The sequence below is a fragment of the Thunnus albacares genome, chromosome 20 (assembly GCF_914725855.1).
Source record: "Thunnus albacares chromosome 20, fThuAlb1.1, whole genome shotgun sequence".
Taxonomy (NCBI): Eukaryota; Metazoa; Chordata; class Actinopteri; order Scombriformes; family Scombridae; genus Thunnus; species Thunnus albacares.
The window spans coordinates 21,611,746-21,632,903 of NC_058125.1; positions in this window are offsets into that span (position 1 = coordinate 21,611,746).

Consider the following 21,158-nt stretch of genomic DNA (forward strand, 5'->3'; position numbering starts at 1 on the left):
ATTACAACTAAATTATTTCACGACCAGTCGAAACCTATTTGTGGAGGTTCTGTAACCGTTTCTCGATAAAAGCTTTTAATCCACATGCATTTCCACAAATCCCTTAAGTTGCCACTCATATATGATATTATGCAACGGATACAAGGTCTAATCTATGGGTCATACATTGTTGACCTGCATACTGTCAGTGTTTGAGTGTGTGTAAGTGTGTGTAAGTGTGTTAACGCTCCTGCTGTGTATTTGTCTTGCATGAAATGATGAGATAATGACTCGTACTCAGAAGCCTGCGGCTGAGCAATCTTAAACTCTGAATGTCAAGACAGACATTGCGCATAAATGCATACACATACAACGTGTATAAAATATATACAAACACACACACACACACACAAGCACGCACGCACTCACATTTTGACTTCTGTGACCTCATCGTCCCCATTATTCACAACGGTGAGCTCATTAAAAACTTTCAAGGATGTCTTTTGCAGAATCATCTTGACACAACAGCTGGTCCCTGAATAAATTAGCATCATGATGCGGTGTTTTCAACAGCTGAGACGCACCGTGGGCATGTGGAGGCATCAATCAGCCAACGAAAAACACCCAAACATTCTGCGCCTGAGAATCTCTGCCTTGAATAAAGTTTCAAAAGATGCTGTGTTGCAGCTCAGAAAAGGTGCCGCTGTGCCTACAGTTTACTGCACACTTGATTGACTTCCTGAATTGGTGCCAGGATCCATCCAGCGGGGGGTACAACCTGCGGGAGCTGCATGCTTTTCTTTTTTGCTTTTCTTTTTTCTTTTGCATGTTTCTGTCATGTAGGTTTACAGTCTCCCTATTTCTCTCTCTCTGTCTCTCTCTCTCTTGTTTCTTCTTGGGTGTAATGGTGGCTGACAAGAAACATGTGAGGGAGGGAAACCTTGGGGATTACAGTAGGCGTCAGGGTGTCAGGGATTAGACAGGGGAATCGCACAGGTGTATCACTGGAATTGTTTGACATAAATCAGAGACAGGCTCACAACCAGGCTTCAAAACCAGAAATTTCCATCAGTAAATCCAAGGACATGAATGTTTCTTCCTGTTCTCCTCAAAAAAAAAACAAAAAAAAACATGAGGCAATGACTGCAAGGGGGCACAAACTACAAAAGGTTACAAACAAGACTAAGAAGCTGCAGTCACGCTAATGTCCATGTGAGGCTTCCCTTTAGCACAGTTGTGCTTTGGGTGAAATGATAACATCAGCATGCTAACATGCTCATGTTGACAATTCTAACATGCTGATGTTTGTGTTTACCATGTTCATGATCCTGTTTCAGAATGTTAGCATGCCAACATTTCCTAATTAGCTTGAAACATAAAGCACAACTGAGGCAGTTTTGCAGATATTTGGTCTTAAAACAAGGTATTGGACAAATTACATTTCGTTTGCTAAAGGACAAATTAATAGTAAAATGGAGATTTAGGGTTGCAACTAACACATTTTTATTATTTATTTATTTATATTTATTATCATTTAATCTGTTGATTATTTTCTTAACTGATCGATTCATTGTTTTGTTTATAAAATGTCAAGAAATAGTAAAAAATGTCCATTATAAGTTTTTTTAGAGCTTGTGGTGACATCTTCCAATATCTTGTTTTGTCTGATCAACAGTCAAAAATCTTAAGATATTCAATTTAATGTCATGCATGACACAGAAAAGCTTTGAATCCTCACATCTGGAGCTGGAACCAGCAAATTTTTAGCATTTGTGCTTTAAAAATGCATCAAACCATTATTTGATTTTCAAAATAGCTGCAGATTTATGTTCTATCGATCGATCAGTTGCTTAATCAACTAATTGTTGCAGCTCTACTAAGTTTATTACAATCTGTCCTGAGGAGGACCAAATTTTATTGCAAGCCATTAGTTGTTGAGACATTTCATCTATAACCACAACTGTAAACCTAACGGTGGCGCTAGAGGAAGAGTCAGACGATCACAACAGTTATTGGGCTTCATCGTCTGGGAACCATGAATATCTGCACAAAACCTCATAACAATCCATCCAGTTGCTGTTGAGATATTTTAGTCTGAACCAAAGTGGTGGACTGACCGACTGACATTGCTATCCATAACCACATCGCTAGCATAACAGGCTCACCATGTTCCATCAACTGAGGGATGTAAACAACCCTAATGTTTTCTCCTCTTCTCCTTAAAACCAGTAAGGGTGCAGAGGTTGCATAAAGTTGTAAAAAATCCAGATAAATAACAATAGAGCTATAATGCTCTGTTGCAGTCTCTTTATAGTCCTTATGATGAAAAGCAACAGGGCGCTGGGCTCAAATCCAAGCCTCGTAAAGCCTCCAACTGGGCCCTAGACATAATTTTCCATCGCCATGGCAACCTGTAAGTCCGCAGTCACTAAAGGGTGACCTGTGAGGGCAGCGGTGGGGGTCAAATTGCTTTTGTGGCTGGATGTCCAATCCAGCTGAGGTTACTGAGGGGGCAGGGAGATTAGAAAAGAAGCTCCAATCAATACTGGAATCCCGAGATCACCACCTCACACTGTCTGTCTTTCATTTTCAATCTTTTTTTTTTTTTCTCTCTGCCCTTTACCTCTGTATGTATTTTGTTTGTCTACTTTAGTTTTACAGTTGTTGACAGCCTCTGTTTTGTTTGCTCTTTTACTCTCCAGTGTTCTCTCTTCGCTTGTATTGATTAATCACTATGAAAATATCTCAAATTTCACACCATCATGACATTTCTAGGAAGCCGACCTTGTTGACATTGCTGTGTGTGTGTGTGTGTGTGTGTGTGTGTCGGGTGTGTGTTTGGTGCAGTGGAGGCTGGTTGTTAGTATAAGGCACAGTGCAGAGTGAAGGTTCTTTGAGGGTTCAAAAGGGACAAGGTTTGTGGGAGGGCTGGATTAGTTGCTTTAGCTTTTTATTCCCGAAAGGTCGTAAAACTGCCACTTGGCCTCCATTTAGAGCCAAACCCGTAGGATTGAATAGACGAGAAGGGAAACTGAAGCTCGACTGCACCACATAGTGCAGTCTTTCACCCTGGGGGCTATAATGAAGGAAGAACAAACACCGAGACCATATTTCTTAGTTGTGAAAAACACAATGTCACGGTGGGTTTGATTGTTTGTATCAAATCGCCTTTACCTCTGAGATGACCCTGCACCAAAACATATGGATACAATCATCTGTTTTATTCATCCTGTGCCATTGGCTGAAAGACAGTGCATGTAATCATTTTCATGTGAATAAAGGATATTACTTCAGGGGGCATTTATTCATATTCATAAATACACTAGTTCCTCTGCAGACTCCGAGTCAAGGATGATTCATTACTCAAGGGAACCATGAGGAAATTATGGGCGGCATATTTACTGTGATTTAAACTTTATGGCAAACTTTTCCAAGCATTTCACTTGTTCAGCTGCAGGGGGGATATGAGTATGACTTCATGGATGATTTCATGCTTTACTCTTACACATAGAGTTTCAAAGGGTTGAGATTCAGTCTCTTTTCAAGAAAGACTTCTTGTGTTCTCTTGAGGCGCAGTGCTCATGCATGATCAAGGCATTTTAAGACATCTGGCAAAGTCCTTCAAAAATTTTTTTTTATGATGTTTGATGATGTTTAGTCCTGATGTTGCAGCAATTAATCCAGTCCATTCTGTACACACTCACCGCCACCCCTGATCCTACACTAGGATTACCCAGAAACCCATCTGGCGCATGCCAGCTAGTGGGGTGTACATGAGCAGTGCCCAGTGGCTGCTAAACAGCAGCTCTTGTTAATCCGGACTATTACTGTTGTTTAAAAGCAGACAGGCCGCTGAGCTGCAACCCAGATTGCTGTGCCACAGACATCCTCTCAGGTGCTGTATCAAGATCAGAGCTGTTTATGTGTGTCACCCTGTCTGTGGGCGGATGTGGGAATGTGCTGACCTGGGAATTATATGGCTTGATTCAATGAGATAGAGTGATTTAATATGATAGAGTGAGACATACACACTCACCGGCCACTTCGTGAGGTACACCTGTGTAATCTAATGCAATCCAACACAACAGCTCTGCCATAAATTCTACTTTGAATGGAGCGGACAAAATACTAGGAACACTTTTCAATATAATCCACTCCAGTACACCACCACCACCACCCACTACGACCTCTTTAATAAATGTAAATCATAAATTATCAGCTTTCTGACAATTTCAACAAAAACTGAAAATGTATAAGCTCTGTAAAAGTAGAATTTATGGCAGAGCTGTTGCATTGGATTTCATTAGATTGCACAGGTGTTCCTAATGAAGTGGCTGGTGAGTGTATAATTGCCACTGTTAAAGACAGATCACACTTGCAACAGTCAACAAAGCTGTTGAGACTATTAGAGCATATTACAAGAATACACATAGTATATCATTACATACGTACATTTAATTGAACAATCTTTTACATCTGTAACTTTATTTTGAACATAACACTTAGAAACTTCATTTTCATCACTGTTCTCTGTTGCATCAGTGGAAAAACACACAAATGTATTTTGACTTTTGCATAGTATCTTAGTCTATGCAATGTGCTGCACCTTAAAGACACTGTCTGTACAAACTCACTCCCTATTCGCTACCTTGTGCACTATATTTGCTTTTCACCATTTTATTTGAGTATCTCTAAGTCAAGTCAAGTCCATTTTTATTTTTATAGCTCAATATCACAAATTTGTTTGTACAATCTGTATAGCATACAACATCCTGTATACTTAGACCTCTGATTCACATAAGGAAAAATTCCCCCCAAAAACCATTTAACACCTCAGAGAGAATAACTGAGGAGGGATCTCTCTTGCAGGATGGACAGACATGAAATAGATGTGTGTACAGAATAGACCAAGATAGCAAAATTACAGATATACAGCATTGAAAAACAGGATGACAAAATTATTGATAGAACTTCTAAGTCTTTCCTTTGCTAAATGTGTAAATTACTGGTATGTGACAGTACAAATGTCAGTGATGGAACAAAATAATCTCAATTTACTACCCAACTATTAAATGTTCATTATGTTGTTATGACTTTTTCACAGAAGATCTGTCACAATAGGAAAAGCACAGGTGTAAATATGAATGAATTAATGATGGCTGAATTACATTCAGCTGCTTCAGTTTCAGGGTCTTGGTATTGTGCATGCTGGCTCACAGTCACACTGTCACAATTAAATGGGACATGTGAATAGAAAGGAGCCATCGTTAATGTTACTAGCAACACCTGTGCTTTTCATACTATATCAAATCAAAATGTGTGCTGTGAAAAAGACCTTTAGTACAAGAGTGAATGAGGGAGTTATTTCAGACACAGCTAATGTCTCACCAGCTCAGATTTAGGACAACTTGTACCTTGTAAATTCAGTGAATCACAGCTGTGTCTAAAAGAAAAGATGACTCAATCCGCTGCATGCACACACTCTGTCTTCGAGGCTATGTCATGTCTCCCCACGTGGCTTTTGTTGACACTGCGTCCTGCCTGGGAGATCAAGATCAGAGCTCCATCAAGTGTGGGACCCCTGTGCTCCAGCTCTCCGCTGGATGCAGGACCAGCTGTAATGGTCGTTGTTGGGGTTTTGTTCGGCCTTGTAAAAGACAGGAGGCGCACGTGAGGAGGAGACTGCACGTGAGCCGCGGAGCTCATGGCAAAACAAACTGGACTGACCCTTCGTGGTAGGAAGGTTTTTTCTCTTGGCCTGTGAGGATCACATTATTGAAGAACCTCTGCTGCCACAGTCAGTGGTTGGTCATGCATATCTGGGTCGTCCTTCTATCTGGTGTCACTGTTCCTTTCTCACTTGCTTTCTTCTCTAAATAACTTTCCATTAGACATAAAAACAGTATTTTATTTGTAAAAATACTGGCCTTACAGATCTGGAGAAAATATAATCTTCATAATCGTCATTTTGGGCTTGAGTTTGGTTATTTAGACTTTGAGTTAACCAATCTTAACTCAAAGTCTACTTGTTCTGGAACTTTCCACCATATCACACGGTCCTCATCACCAGACTGAGTTTGCTCAGTTGCCATGGAAATGTAGATGCTCAAACTGTCCATGATGCTCAGGACTTCTCATCAATGCATTTTGAATTGCCTATTTCATCACCCACATTTAATCTATGGTGGTTAAAGATAAGTCAAAATGCCACACAGGTAGTTTTCAGTACGTTATTATTAATTTTGTCACATACAATAAAGTTTAAATCAGAAAAATAATTATAAGTTAATTGCTAAAACTCTTCTAATTCTGCAATTTGAATTGTACTCCATATAATAACAAAGGGTAAATAATACTAAACATTTGACATGACTAATTATTAATCTTCCTGGTAAAATTGCGTTTGTCAAACTTGCTACGCAGTTAAAGAATATCTCAGTTATCGCTGGTAGTAACTGCTTCTCTCATTATGTGTGTACGCTGGACTGAAAACTGTATTGTGGAGAGAAGAACCCAGGAATCTTGACCAAGGTTGTGAAGATGAACCCATGCGGATCAGATCTGGAATTTGGGGCTTGGTCTCCCAAATGAGGCACCCATAGTGGCCTTTTTGTTCATCCCTGTCTTTCACAAACCATCACAGCATTCCTTTTGTTGCTTTTTCATGTTATTCCATCAAAGATTTCACTGTTTGAGGGTCTGAGGTTGGCCAGACTGTCAGGCCACCGCTCCAAACCAGGGTGGTTCAGAATCATGCTTGGATAAAGACTGTGTTATATGGAGGTTTTTACTGAGTGTCAGCAGTAAAATCCCAGCCCTCTAATGTCTATGACTACACAGGACAACCCAACCCGCAGTGCTTATATGACAACGGTGACTTCATTCCTACAAGGAGATGTGGTCATTCACACCCATCTTTACCAATGTGGAATCAAATTAGTTATAATCGCACAAAGAGCAGCTGGCTGTAAAATGATTCGGCTCAGTTTCCATTCGCTCATGTTTTGGCCTGAACTGGCCTGATCTGCACTTCATCAGCTTGTCTGAGAGGCGGGTGTGCCCTGGTTCCTACAGTGTATTCCTGGTGTAGACATTTACCAAAAGGAGAATAAAACCGATTTGGAAAGACCAGTCTCTTTAAAATGTAATTATTTTTTTACTTTACAGCACATGTCAGTTCCCTTACATCCCAAATTAATTCTGTACACCACTGTGTTCTAAAAATTAAAACAATATATGACTCTGTTTGTCATCACAGAATACAGGAAATTCAAGCTTTCTCTCAATTTTATAGGCAACTCTTGTGAGGTACGCTTATACACCTTCTTGGTAAGATGAGAAAATTGAAACCACTCTCACATCTGTCTGTTAAGTATGAAGTTACAGCCAGCAGCCAGTTTGGTTTACTCAGCATAAAGACTGGAAACAGTTAGCCTGGCTCTGTCTCCTGACTGGAGAGTTATATTTTAGGTATGACAGACATGGCAATATTAAAGGGGACGTATCATGCACATTTCCAGGTCCATATTTTTATTCTGGAGCTCTACTGATGTATCTTTGCTTGATTTATAGTTAAAAAAAACATTAACTTATTTAATTTATACTGGTCCTTTATGCAGCCCCTCAGTTCAGCCTCTATGTAAAACAGGCCGTTTTAGCTCCTGTCTCTTTAAGGCCCACTTTGTTCTGATTGGCCAGCTTCCTAAAGGCTACATAAACAAGCAGTAGTGGTAGGATTTCACTTCTTTTTCTCATTCTTTACTCAACATGGAAATTTCCCAAATACATCCGTACATGTTTCAGCCAGAATCTGATCCGAATAATGCGAGTGGACAACGTGAACAACCCATGGAACGACCCTAGCGATGAAAGCTACAGAGCGGATGGCGGTTTGTGGGCATGCACGAACAATCTGACGTCATCACAAGGAGGAAGTAGAGGTAACATTGCAAACCGAGTGTTCAGAGCAGGCTGAAGCCCTGGCTTTTGACTTTCAGGGAGCATTTGACATACGTTCACCTCAAGTTTTGTAACTTTGACTGTGTTCAACATAGAAATCATAAAACTTTAAAAATAACAGAAAATATGTCCCCTTTAATATCAACCAAGAAAGCCAAAAACTATTCATTTAATATGTTTCTTATATGTTTTCTATTACATGTTAATCTCATAACTAGATTTATGTTATCTATAAGGACCAATATTGACAGGATGAAGCAGTGAACACTTTGCTGTAACGTTTCACTGTTTCTCCTGTGTGTTGAGAATAAAACTGAAGATAAATAATAGAGACCTCTTTCAGCCCTCTGTCTTATGTAACGTCGTTGTACATCAAGCATCCAGGGCATGGTTTGCTGTTTGTTTAATCACATATCCTCTGACCCTGTGTGTCTGTTGGTGACATGCACAAAGTCCTCCAGCGTTGCTTTAATCCTGTTAGGAAGACCTAAAACTGGGAGTGTTGCCAGGGATCACCGGCAGAATGAGACAAGGTCACAAATGCCTTAACACCCGTCTAGACAGGAGAGCTAATGGATGGTAACACCACCACGTGGAGACTCATCCTCTGCCAAATGATTAAGAAATTATGTGTCAGGACAAATGGTAAAGGTTTATAGGATAGGAACATTTTTATGCCTTTATAGTCTATGATATCAGTTAAAAGTGATGTGATAAAAAATTTACTTTTTCAGTGGCTGTGCACATAAATATGAAAACACAAACTGAATCTAAATGAGACAACCCCCTCCCCTTGACATGTGATCAAACAAGCAGTTTTTGATTTAAGTAGGGAGTGATTTGAATTATACTGCCCACTACGTGAGTATGTCCTAATGACGACATTAGGGAGTTCTACCTTGCTAACGTGGGCTGCTATTTTCTCTTACAATATCAGCTCCCAACATCTGAGCACGAAAAGGCACAATGGTTAAAATGTGTTTTTGATGAAAACATTTCAGCCACAGTTAGCAAAAACCTCTATGTGCTAATGACTTTATGTTAGCATCATAGACTTTATATAAAGATGGATGTAGTGAGGTGTGAGGTCGCTCATTGGTTTGCATTGGAGCTAGTTTGAAGGTGTAGCTTATTGTTGGTGCCATCTTTTCCATTTGGAGCCAGGAAATTCCAAATAAGGAGTGTAGAGTGTTGCCTTTCACACTCTGGAAACACACCCCGCTACCCTGCTACCTTAGACCGAAGCTAACGCTAACTTACTGGGAACACCGACTGGTGCACACTTGGGCTAACATTAGCAATTTTAGCTAAATTATACTAACTGGGCAGGTATTATAATCAAATACATGGCAGATATCAAAACCTACTATAAGTCTTCAAGTCTTATTAATAAAGCAACCACCACCAGCACACTCATTAGAGGGTCAGAATTTAGCGATTGAAAACATAATGAAAAATGAAAAGAAGAAAAATGATTGACTTACTATTTCTAGAGGGAAGGTGATGCTTTGAATGGGAGTCAATAGGAACCAGGGATTTTTTGCAGCCAGCATCTAGCGGCCACTGGTGGCATATTGCACTTTAAGGTAGCCTACTTCTGCATTGGCTTCAGTCTCAAGCCGTGGTAGTTGCCACTTGGTTGGAGTGCTGTACCAACAAGGGCCAGTACAATGCAGTACATATAAAACATGTTTTGGAAGAAGGATAGCTGTATTGGAATCTGTGAGTATTCTTAATTTATGATGTCTACAACAACAATTTCATTAAACCAACACAGTAAGTAAGCAAAGGATGGAATATATTGTCCTGTGAATCCTGAGAACTCATAAACATCAGACAATTTCCACATTTTCTTCCACCTTTCCTCATCAATTTCAGCTGTACATTGTTGATGAAAGAGCAGTATAAACTCAGAAAAGGTGCAGTGTCTTTCATTATCAGTTCCCCCCATTGTTATTTGTTCATGTAGTGCAATGTGGTGAAATACAGAGAGCTGGCACAAGCATTTTGTCTCACTAGAATGAGTATGCAGCTTTATTTATTTTACAATGACACCAGGGTGCACATTTGAATCCATCATGCCATTCCCAAGTACAGGAGGGGGTAGAACCATTGTGCTTTCCTTTGTCTGTTGCCTGACACACTGCAGCCTCCATTACTATAATAAGAGAGTAGAAGGAGGAAAGTAAATGGAAAACAATTGTGTGAATGCTTTTTGGAATATGTCCCATGGCACACATTTAAATCACCCTAAATGGAGCATCCAATGATCTGTAACTGTGCAGAAGAGATTGACTTAAACAGCTTCCGCTGGCCCTCTTTCATTAGGAACTTATTAAACCTGAATGGAAACTCAGAGAGTGCGACAGCCAAAAAAAAAAAAAAAAAAAAAAAAAGGCCTCGGGCGTCAGTTGAATGCAACTAAATAGCCTGTCATTCTGTCAAGGGCACACTGCAATTTTAGGGAAATGCAGAGGATTTGAGGCTACAGCGTGGCACTTGCTTTTACTTGGAGATACTGTAGTTCTATTAAGGCCACAATTTGCCATTCCATTCATTATTCACCAGCTGTGTTTTATCTGTGTTAAAGCTCACATACTGAGATTTAGAACGTAACAGCTGGGTGAAAAACAGCAGGAGGTTAGCAGGAAAATACACTGAATATTTGTGAAGGAGAAGAAGAAGGAGAATACATGTGATTTTTCATCCAGACCTAATCTTTTTACTGCTTATTTAAACATGAGAAACATATGAGGCTCACATCAAAATCAGATTCTCTCTTCCTGGAAGCAAAAAAAAAGCCGCACAGGGCAAAAAAAACCAAAAACCCAGTACTTTCTCATCACTGTCAGCTGTACAGCTCAGCGTGTATCATGGGACAAAAGCTCAGAAGGTGAAGCGAGAGGACAGAGGAAGTGTGTATCGTATTACCCGATGAGTTGCCTGGTGGTCTGTGTGCAGGGCAGAGATGACAGGAAGAGGCCAGTGGTGACACACACCGCATATGCTCTCCTGACAGCTTCAGACACCGCAATGCAGAAACGGAGAGAGTGAGAGCAAGAGAGGAGAGGAGGAGGATACAATTACAGGTGCACGCTGACACCAATAACTCTCATTCTGTGGTGTGAAATGACTATTATTAGGCAATCTCACACTGACATGATTGAATGGATATTAAGAATGCATGAATAGTTCCCAGGTAATTTTCACACATTGGGAGGAGAGATATACCTGTACGGCTGATGACAAGTACATGTACAGTGTGATGACTAATGTGGAGAAGTTGGAATGTTAAAATGATTACCTTCATTTATTCACATTCAAGACAAACATCTCAGAATCTCAAGGTTACTCCTTAAATCACCCAAAGGATTATCTTCCTATTTGCAGTATTTTCTCCTCACTGAGCCGCTGTGGTCACACGCTGTGCAGCTGGACTTTATTACAATCTTTAGAGCTGTATAATTATAGTGGAAATCCCAAACATGCCAGGCTAAATCTTAGGGCAAATGTGTATAAAATGATGCAAAAGACATGGATTTGATGGAATTATGCAGCCATATAAACATGGACTCTCGGGTCTGAATATTTCACAACATCGTAGAGCGTCAATGTAGAGCTGGAACAAGAGTATAGAAAATATAAATGTGATACTGTGAGACAGTGTTGAATATACGGTAAGATACTGTACTTTATGGTTGGATTTTTCCAGTTTATATACACATATTTTTCACCATTTTGACAATGCATTCTTAAAAAATAAGGCTGGCTGATATTTCTTATTCGTCTGTGCCTAGACTTAGAACGTTGTTGTCCAAAAACTATTAAAAACACATCCGTGAACCACACTGTTGCACTGGGTGAAATGTTCCTACATGAACTACATGGATAATTTCTCAAAGAACTGCATGCACCATGCCTTACACAGAACTACTCTACGGAGGCTGAAAACTCGATTATAGTTATTAGTCTTTGGAGCCATTTCTGAAGAAACTACCGTGACCTTAATCTCTGTGGCAAACATGTCAGCCAGTGCAACAATGTGGCTCATTGACATATTTTTAATAGTTTTTTTTGACAACAACAGAGGTCTACAGCACAGAGGAATGAAATATTTCAGGCTTTGGATACGCACACAATACTTGTGAGAAAGATCAATTCTGCACAAGATTTGTTGACAATAAGAAAATAGTGAAAATCACCAGCCAAACAGATGAGACAACCACAAAAACAGAGAAAAAGTAAGTAAAAGTAATTTACAAATATTTTATATATTTATTATTATATTATATTATATTATATTATATTATATTATATTATATTATATTATATTATATCATATTATATTATATTATATTATATTATATTATATTATATTATATTATATTATATTTATTTTATATATTTAATAGTTGATCTGAAGTTACAGTTTCACACCTGTTCTCTCTTTTGATAAAATAGTTTCAAACATATGTAAATGTATCATGACAAAGAGGTTGTGCATGTTTACACCAAAGCTTCATGGGAACTACTTCTCTGATTGGATTAGTTTGGTCACGAAACCTGAGGCTGTTTGACTGCCGTCGCATTGCCTTGAGTACTGCAGCATTTAACATGATTAACGCTGATTAGCCAAGTCGATTGACCAAGCTATTTTGGGATTGTTTGATTAGAAAAAGAAGATTGTATTGTTGTAATTAATCCCTCGATAAGGAGCTACATTTATTTATGCCACAATTGCTGTAAAATTAGAACGACCTCTTAGAAAATAGTCAGACTTTGGATAATAGTATTACAAAATCAACAAGCTATGCACCAGACTGAAATAGAAAACATACAACCAGGAATGCATTTCACACCATCAGTAACAATATACAGCACGCATATGTAAAGTAAATGAACTGTAAGAAGAAGAGACTCTGATGAATGATAATTGCTAAATTGGTGTAAGCACAGTATGGTTTGGGGCAAATTTATTTATTGATAGTTTATATTCTATTCGAGTGTTCTGCTGAATGAAATTAATGCATTTTTGGCCAATAAGAATACATGTGTGCAGCCTGTGAAGCCATGGTGCACATCTTGCCTTCAGGCAGGAATCAGGGCCGCTCAGGGAACAACAGTCAATCTTTTACTCTGCACTATGAAACAAACATCGAGCTCATGTTTTTTTATCCCAGAAGTAGGTTGCTTCCTCTAATCTGCCCAGTAACAGTTATGCAGCGTGCATATGTATGTTACCATGTGTTGGTTCGGTTGTGTGCAAGCATGCATACTGTAAGTGTGCATGTTCGCATGTGCAGCCAACAGTGAGTGGGTTGAGGGGGAGTGGAGGAGGAGTAAAGAGTGGGAAGAGGAGGAGGAGGAGACCAGTGGTAAAAGCTTCAACAAAAGCTAAAGATAGCACAGTGCTTGCAGGCACTCAATGAAGCTTAGCTTTCTCTGTCAAGGTTACACACACACACACATGCAGAGGGATAGGCAGCAAGGGCCTGACAGTGCATGTGAAGCCATTTCTGGATGGAAAAAGTCAAACCACTACAGAGGTAGAGATGGAGAAGTATGTTTAATATTCATCAGCATGCAAAATCTGTGGTGTGGTTCACATTATTGAACATAGCATGGAAATTACACAAACTGTGCCAGTTTGTAAAGATACTGCGTGTCAGATATTGATTTATAAATTGTGTTAAACTCAACTGACATGCAGTTGTTGATCGTCCTCAGGAAAATGCCCCCAAAAGACTGACAAAAAATACACTTTTAAAATACAGATGTATTACAGATTAGGGGAAAAAAAACAACTTAAAGTGTCTTTGTGAGGCTCTAAAGCAGCTTTAATGCTCCTTGTCATAGATTCTCCAACTCTGTGTATGTCTGCCACGGGGATGATCATAATTCTTCCAAAATATATTCACTCATTTGGCGTTTTGATGACGATGGTAGACATATCTTCCATAGGTGTTCAGTTGTTTGAGATCTGGTGACTGTGAAGGCCACAGTCTATGATTCACATCATTTTCATAATCAGTCAGTGAGCTTGCGTGCCCTGAAGCAACTGCGTTTGTCATATCCTCCACTCATTTATTCAGATGTTTCCTTTAATTTTTCATGAATTAAAATTCATCTGAGCTTGAAAATGTGTATATGTAAAGCTGCGTTTCCCTATATAAAAGTGGCTCACATATGTTTAAGGTAAATTTATCGTTCACACCATCTCTGAACCACCTCTATACCTGTGATTTATGATGCTACAGAACAGATCAACATGGCAGACCTGTCCTGTAGCGACACCAATACATTCAACTTCTTCAATCTTGACACAGGATCCTCAGTCATCACAGAACTTCACACTGGATGCAAGTCATCAATCAACTGGTCTAGTGGCCCAAAGCTCATCCATCAGAAGGAGATGATACAGAGGCTTGAAAATATACTTTCTGTAAACTGTATTTCCCCGGTCAGCCTTGTAGTTTCTGTAAGTAAAGCCACCATGAGTAGATGCTAATTTATCACATTTGGAACACCAATCCTGCTAAACAGGAGCATTAAGTGGTAAATTAAACAGAAATTACATCAGCAGCAGCAGTGCCATGTTGATCTACTTCCCTTCAGCCTCATGTCAATATGTCTCGCCAACTCCATCCAGCTCACTAATAGCACGGCTCTAAAGACAGAACTGAGCCAGTGGACGCTGTCCATGAGACTGCTAATCACAGCAATGAACTCAATCACACAGGCTGGTTAAAGGCAAGCCTCTGTGGAACTCCATGTAGTAGATTTGTACAGCTTTGGGCATTTCTGTGATCCTTGTAGTCATAACAACCGGCTTTCTTTAGAAATGGGATAACATGCTGATATACTTCCTCCAACACACTTTTTTGTCTCATGACTGCGTAATGCCAGGATCAGACTTGACCCAATAGACTCGGGGTGTTTGGAACAATTGCTTATTTTATCCAGTGTTGTGAGTCAAAGCCCCAAACAAAAAGAGAAGCATGTCAAAGTTCTTCTTCTGTGATGTGTTCAGTGACGCTGACCTGCTCTATCACCAGACCAGACAAAAACGTCAATATTAGATGATTCTGCAAAACCCTGGATTATGTTCAATTGCAATTACAATGGCAACTACAGTATGATTAAAGGTGGAACTCCACTAATTTTACACATGAAATTCAGGTTACACAAAATAAAGTTGTATAAAGCCCTTTGTGGCTCCAGTGGGAGCTGTGTGAAATCTGATAAATTGCCTGAAGTGATGTTACTTGAGTCAGTAAAGAAGTGACCTCCGCAGCCCGCTCCATCTCTGCTTTTGTGTAGCTACATTACTCACAGCACACATTCAAATCAACAGCTCAACTGTCGGTGGTTGAGTAGCATTGTGGGTAAAGTATGTGCTTGGTTTTGACAAAGAAGAAAAATCCATGGAATAAAAAAAGACAATATCTGCTGACTGACTGACACGATATGACATGACATTGATATTTTTAAAAAATGGCCAAATATGAGTCCGACAATGTGCTGTAGGAGTGCGAGGCTAAACTGGTGGAATACTCTTTTAGGGTTAGGTGACTAAAACACTTGGTTACAGTTAGACATTACATTTGATTATCACCCTCAGCATTATAGCAAATTCATCCCATCTGTACAGTTTGAGTGCTGCTCCTCCGTCTACTGACTGGGAAGGACAAAGACAGAGTCCACCTTGTCTTATCTTGACTTTCATTCAATAAACTGTGCATACTCTCGGCCAAGTCACAGCAAGAATTTATAATGCTATGATCGTCTAATCCGAGTGTAGTCTGGTCCTGGGATAATGGTAAAGAAAAGGTCACAGGGTCACCAAAATCATTACAAATCGTCCACTGTGTCTCCTGGGAATATATGTACCAAATTTCATTACAATCTGGCCGGTAGCTGACAGAACAACAAACTGCTAACTAACCCTCAGCGAGAAATAGAAATGAATTAATGTATTTCCCAAAATGTCAAACCATTACTTTAAATAGTGAAATGAGTGACATAGAAAAATAGAGCCTACAACTCACAAATCTATGTGTATTATGCAGACAAACAAAGCAAAATGCACATAAGCACACAGGTGAAGTATATCCTGAGTGGCTTTTAAAAGCAGGTAATGTATATGTGGACTTAACATGTCTCTTTATGTAACCAGATTATTAGGAGGCTAATGTTAAATGTGAAAACAAGTCCTTCATTGTGATATAATGTGATCTACAAGCTTATATAATTGAACTGCTGGATGAATTGAAGCTTTTGAGCTCTAATGTTACATCGGAAAAAAAAGTCACGCATGAAATCATGCTCTCAAAAACTTTCTGTACACACACACATCATTTATTGATAAAAATCACATTGGCATGCATTATATATGAACTGTACATCATTACATTGACCCTGTTCACAGCGCTCTGCTCAGCTGCCTCCGAACCACCTCGATGGTGGTTAGTGACCGAGGCGCTGTCAGCCCAGACAAACAGCTCGCCTTGTCTTTATACCCTCAGACGCTTTTCCCGGGGTCATTATTTGATTCAGTCCAAACACAGATTACCTAAGACAACACAGAGTGGCTGTAGCTGTGGTTATCACATTATCACACCGCGGTTGAAATAACATTAAGCCTAATCAGGGTTTGACAAAGAGGCCATTGTAAGCGAAACAAAAACATGCCGGCTGTAAATCGCATTTCAGAAAATGGGAGAAATCCTTTCCTCAAACATGCCACTCTGCTTATAACACGGAGGACTATTTGTGGTTTCAAGCAAGCAGAAGTATTTGTCGAAGAAGAATGTTATCAGTTTTCCCAGATGTCAATGGGTGAAGCACCGAGCAGAGCCTTCTGATCCCTGTAAGCTCGTACAGGGCAGTGTTTAATCGTGGTGAAACCTTATTTTAGTGAATTATGGAACAATTAAAAGCAGGTTATGAAACTAAGTAAGTAGGAGAATCAGGCTGTAGTTATAAACTATAAGAAAGAACGTTTTAATGTGTTTTATAGGGTATCTGCATAATATACTTACTATAAATAACGCCTTCATTTATAATATTAGCAATTTAGATGATTGGAGGGGAATAAGGTAAGAGGGATAAAACGGTTGCTCAGCCATGTTAGATAAGAGTAAAAATACATTCTGAGAGTATAATGGTTGAGAATTGTAGCCAAATATGCACAAACACACACACACTACTGTTCCCTTTAAATCTACTGCATGTAGTTTTCATTGGACGGAGAAGAGAGGACAGATGGTGAATTGTTTAGCTGCATGCGTTCAACATTGGTTGTCTTTGTGAGAGTCAACTGCCCAATAAAAAAAAAACAAAAACATTAATAGTAATACAGTTCATGAGGTCGGTTAGTCTGAAACTTCCACTCAGTTTTTGTTTATTGGATGGTTGAGCTTCACTGTGCAGAATGATGTATGTGCAGAGTTTGTTTTCACCTTCATCTGTTGAAGAGGGAAGAAAAGTTTTTCTGTGCTCACCTTAAATCTAAATCTGTATCTGTGAGCATGACTATGACATCACAACCAGTTTGGAAGTCATTCACAGTTCAGTGTGCAACTACACAAGTGTGATCTGGAAACTCAAAGCTCCCAGCAAACATACACTGAGAAGAGACTTTTCACTGAAGTAGGAGGCATCTTGTATCCAGCAGTTAAACTTTTGAAATAAAAATAATTTCATGTTCATATGTTCCGGATTTTTCAATGAGTGAGAAGGAGGAGATATGGTTTCAAGGATTTTTAATGAGGTAGTTGAACTTTTTGTGTGGAAAAAACATATAAGACACAAAATATTATTCAAAGCTGAGTATTTTTATATGTCTTAAAACATGTGTGGAGGGGGTCTTTTTGTTGTTCGTGTGAATGTCGATGTTGTACTTGTTACCTGTAACAATTCAAATCTAGAAGTGAAATTATCTACTGGGGCTGCAACTAATGACTATTTTCATTATCAATTAATCTGCCGATTATTTTCTTGATTAGTTGATTTGTTGTTTGGTCTATAAAATGTCAGAAAATGATGAAAAATGACAATCACCCAAAACCCAAGATGCAACCTAATGTCAAGTTTTGTCCTGACAAGCAGTCCACAACCCAAAGATATTCAGTTTACCTAACAATATTCACATCTATGAAGCTAGGAGTATTTTTGCACTTTTTGGTAAAAAAACATCTCAAAACAATTAATTGATTATCAAAATAATTGGCCATTATTTTTCTGTCGATTGACTAATCCATGAATCGACCAATCTTTGCAGCTCTGCTATTAAAAACCACTCTGATAATCGATCATCATTTAAGTCAGTTTGCCAAACTTTCACTTCCAGTTTCTCAATTGTGAGGATTTGCTGCTTTTGTCTCTTATGTAAGTATTTTTGGGTTTTGGACTGTTGGTTGGACAAAACAAGCAATCTGAGGATATCAATTTGGGCTTTAGAAAATTGTGACTTTTCACACTTTTTGCACTTTTCACTATTTTATAGACTAAATGATTAATTTAAAAAATTGGCAGATTACTCAATAACAAAAATAATCATTAGTTGCTGCCCTACAAAAATTATCTTTTGACTCTTACAGAGTCGTTCATCCTATAAATAGAGACCATAGAATATACAGTATACTGTATGTGTTGGTTTAGTATGTGGAAATACAGCGTCTCAAAGCTCTTTATCTGTCTTCTCTATCTGCTGATTTGCTATGCTTTCAACTGATTTTCTAATTTCTTTATCCAAAGTGTAAACCAACTTATTTTTTCAGTAAACAGCAGGCCTTAATTTACCCCGTAAACAAGCAAAGCTCTGCATTTACAAGTCACATCAGAAACGAGCAGACTGCCCAGACAGAAAATGACCTCCCCTGAAAGAAAAACACTACAGGTCAGGACCTCTTCTCTCAACTGTGAGATTAATGTGGGCACAGAGTGGCCACCCAGAAGAGACGCAGAGTGGTCAGCAAGGTCAGTCTCATACACTCCAACTAACAGACCAGACAGGCACGGTTACACACAGATTAAATTACATTCACACACTTGCACAAATAAATACATGTATGCAAACACTAGAAGGCTGCTGGTCGGTTTTCCAAGTAATTTCACAAATCAGTACTGTACCCTCCACACTGGGATTGAGGTTTTATTATTATAATTCCCTGATACCGCAAATTCACATGTGATCTTTGCACTATCCAAAGGCATCAGCATTTAGATTACCCTTCTTAGGTTCAATCAAGGTGGCCAGTCAGGCAGATGGTTATATCAATCACACTTCTCAATTGTTGTTTCCCGCTCCTACAGAAACTCCTATTGTTACACATCCTCTGACATAAGACAAATAACCTTCTACTGACTGGCTACAAAAGCTTCTGGCTAAAGCTGGACCGAGCAGTGGTCACTGCGAATAAAAGAAGCTCAGATTGATTGAGATGCAGCGATTCTGGTATGAAAGGAGCTCAGGGCTAAAAGGCACCACGTGCAGATATGCATTACAATAGAGTGAGCATGTAGAGAGGCAGCTCTAAATGATGAGTACAGCACATGCAGAGACCATCTGGATAATTCAGCTAAAGGGTGCTGTTGAGTAGAAACCTTGCATCCAGCAAGGTTTTCAGGAATTAAGAGAAAAATAACTTTATATTTTCAAGATGTAGATGCAAATAGATCTAGAAAATGTTTATACACTCAAGGGTTATAAGTATTTCTTAGTATATTGAGGGCCATATTTCAGTGATCTTAAAATCACCAGAATTTTTACTTTACAACAGTACTGAAAAAGCTGCTGGCCAGTGGAAAATGTGGATTTTTTGGCTAGTGATGAGTATAACTTTACGGGGATGGTCTTGGTTGTAGTATTTTGAGAGCATGAAGACTTAGAAGGAGGAAAAAGGAGGAAAAAACATTAATGCATATTTCACCCACTCATGTTTTGAAGAACACTGAATTGAGAATTGCATAAAAATGCAAATGCATCTCCAATGAATGTGCACGTGCAACATCAACGTGTCCCAAATAAAAATGCACAGTATATGCATATTAAAAAGTCTATTCACATGTTGGCAAAAGGCCCCTGTTGCCCTGCTAGTATATGAAGATGCAAATGGAAACATTTTCAGAGTCAGAGCTGCTTAGAGCCCCTGGGGGAGATGTGACAATGATTACATCCAGGCTCTTCTTTCTGTATAGATTTTTTGAGGGGTAGAAATGTAGAGAAGGACAACAAAAAGTAACTTCCTGCAATCCTTTACACCAGTACAGAAGATAACAAATGACATAAATCCCCCAATTTAAAATTTACAATTCACATACATCAGCCAACTCATCTGGCATGTCTCATACTTTGCAGTCACATTCTGCAAGAAAAAAAACAACTAATTTTGCGAATTTGTAAAATACAAATACACTATCTGTAATTGTAAATCTACAGATAGCTCCAATCAGCCGGTTACAGACTCCATGTGGATGTTTAATATCAAGATAACGAAGCTAATATCACATATTAGTCAGAACATGGTCACTTGAAATCAGATTTGAGCGTGCAGTGTAACTCCACGGCTTGTCACTGATAGCTGATTTGCAGAAGGACTCAGGTGGTGGTCATCCAATTAACTGGTCATGCAGCATCATGATTGCAGAATGAGGAAAGGGAATCTGTCAATAAAAATGCTACTAAATCAATGTTAAGTCTTGACCCCTCTCAGCCAGATGGGACTCATGGTGATCCCCATCGTAGGATTCCTCCCATAATTTATCTATCCTGCATTTTTATGTGACATTATCACTGCGATGCCTACTGCTGTCTGTTCTTTCTTTAAAATGGGCTATAAAAAAAGAACTGATTGGGTTTTTTTGTATTGCAACATCACACAGCTGCTAAAAAGAAAATGGCAAACTTTAAATCAACTTTAAATAACTTACTATATTTACTGTCCAATTTTCTGCCAGTGCATTGAAGCTTTAGTTACTGTTAATATGCCTCAAGCTTTCCCTTCTGCATGTTCAGTACATAGTCTATGCAGTTTATGATAATGGTGACAGAATACCACTCAAAGTTCATATTATTTTTAACTATTAATAACTATGGATCCTTGATTTCAGACAGAGGAAAACTAAAGCAGGCTTCTTATTTCTAGCCAAAGACTGTTGATTTTGTCGGCTGAAATATCAACTGTCACTGGCAGATTTAATCAGCTCGAGCTAGCTAG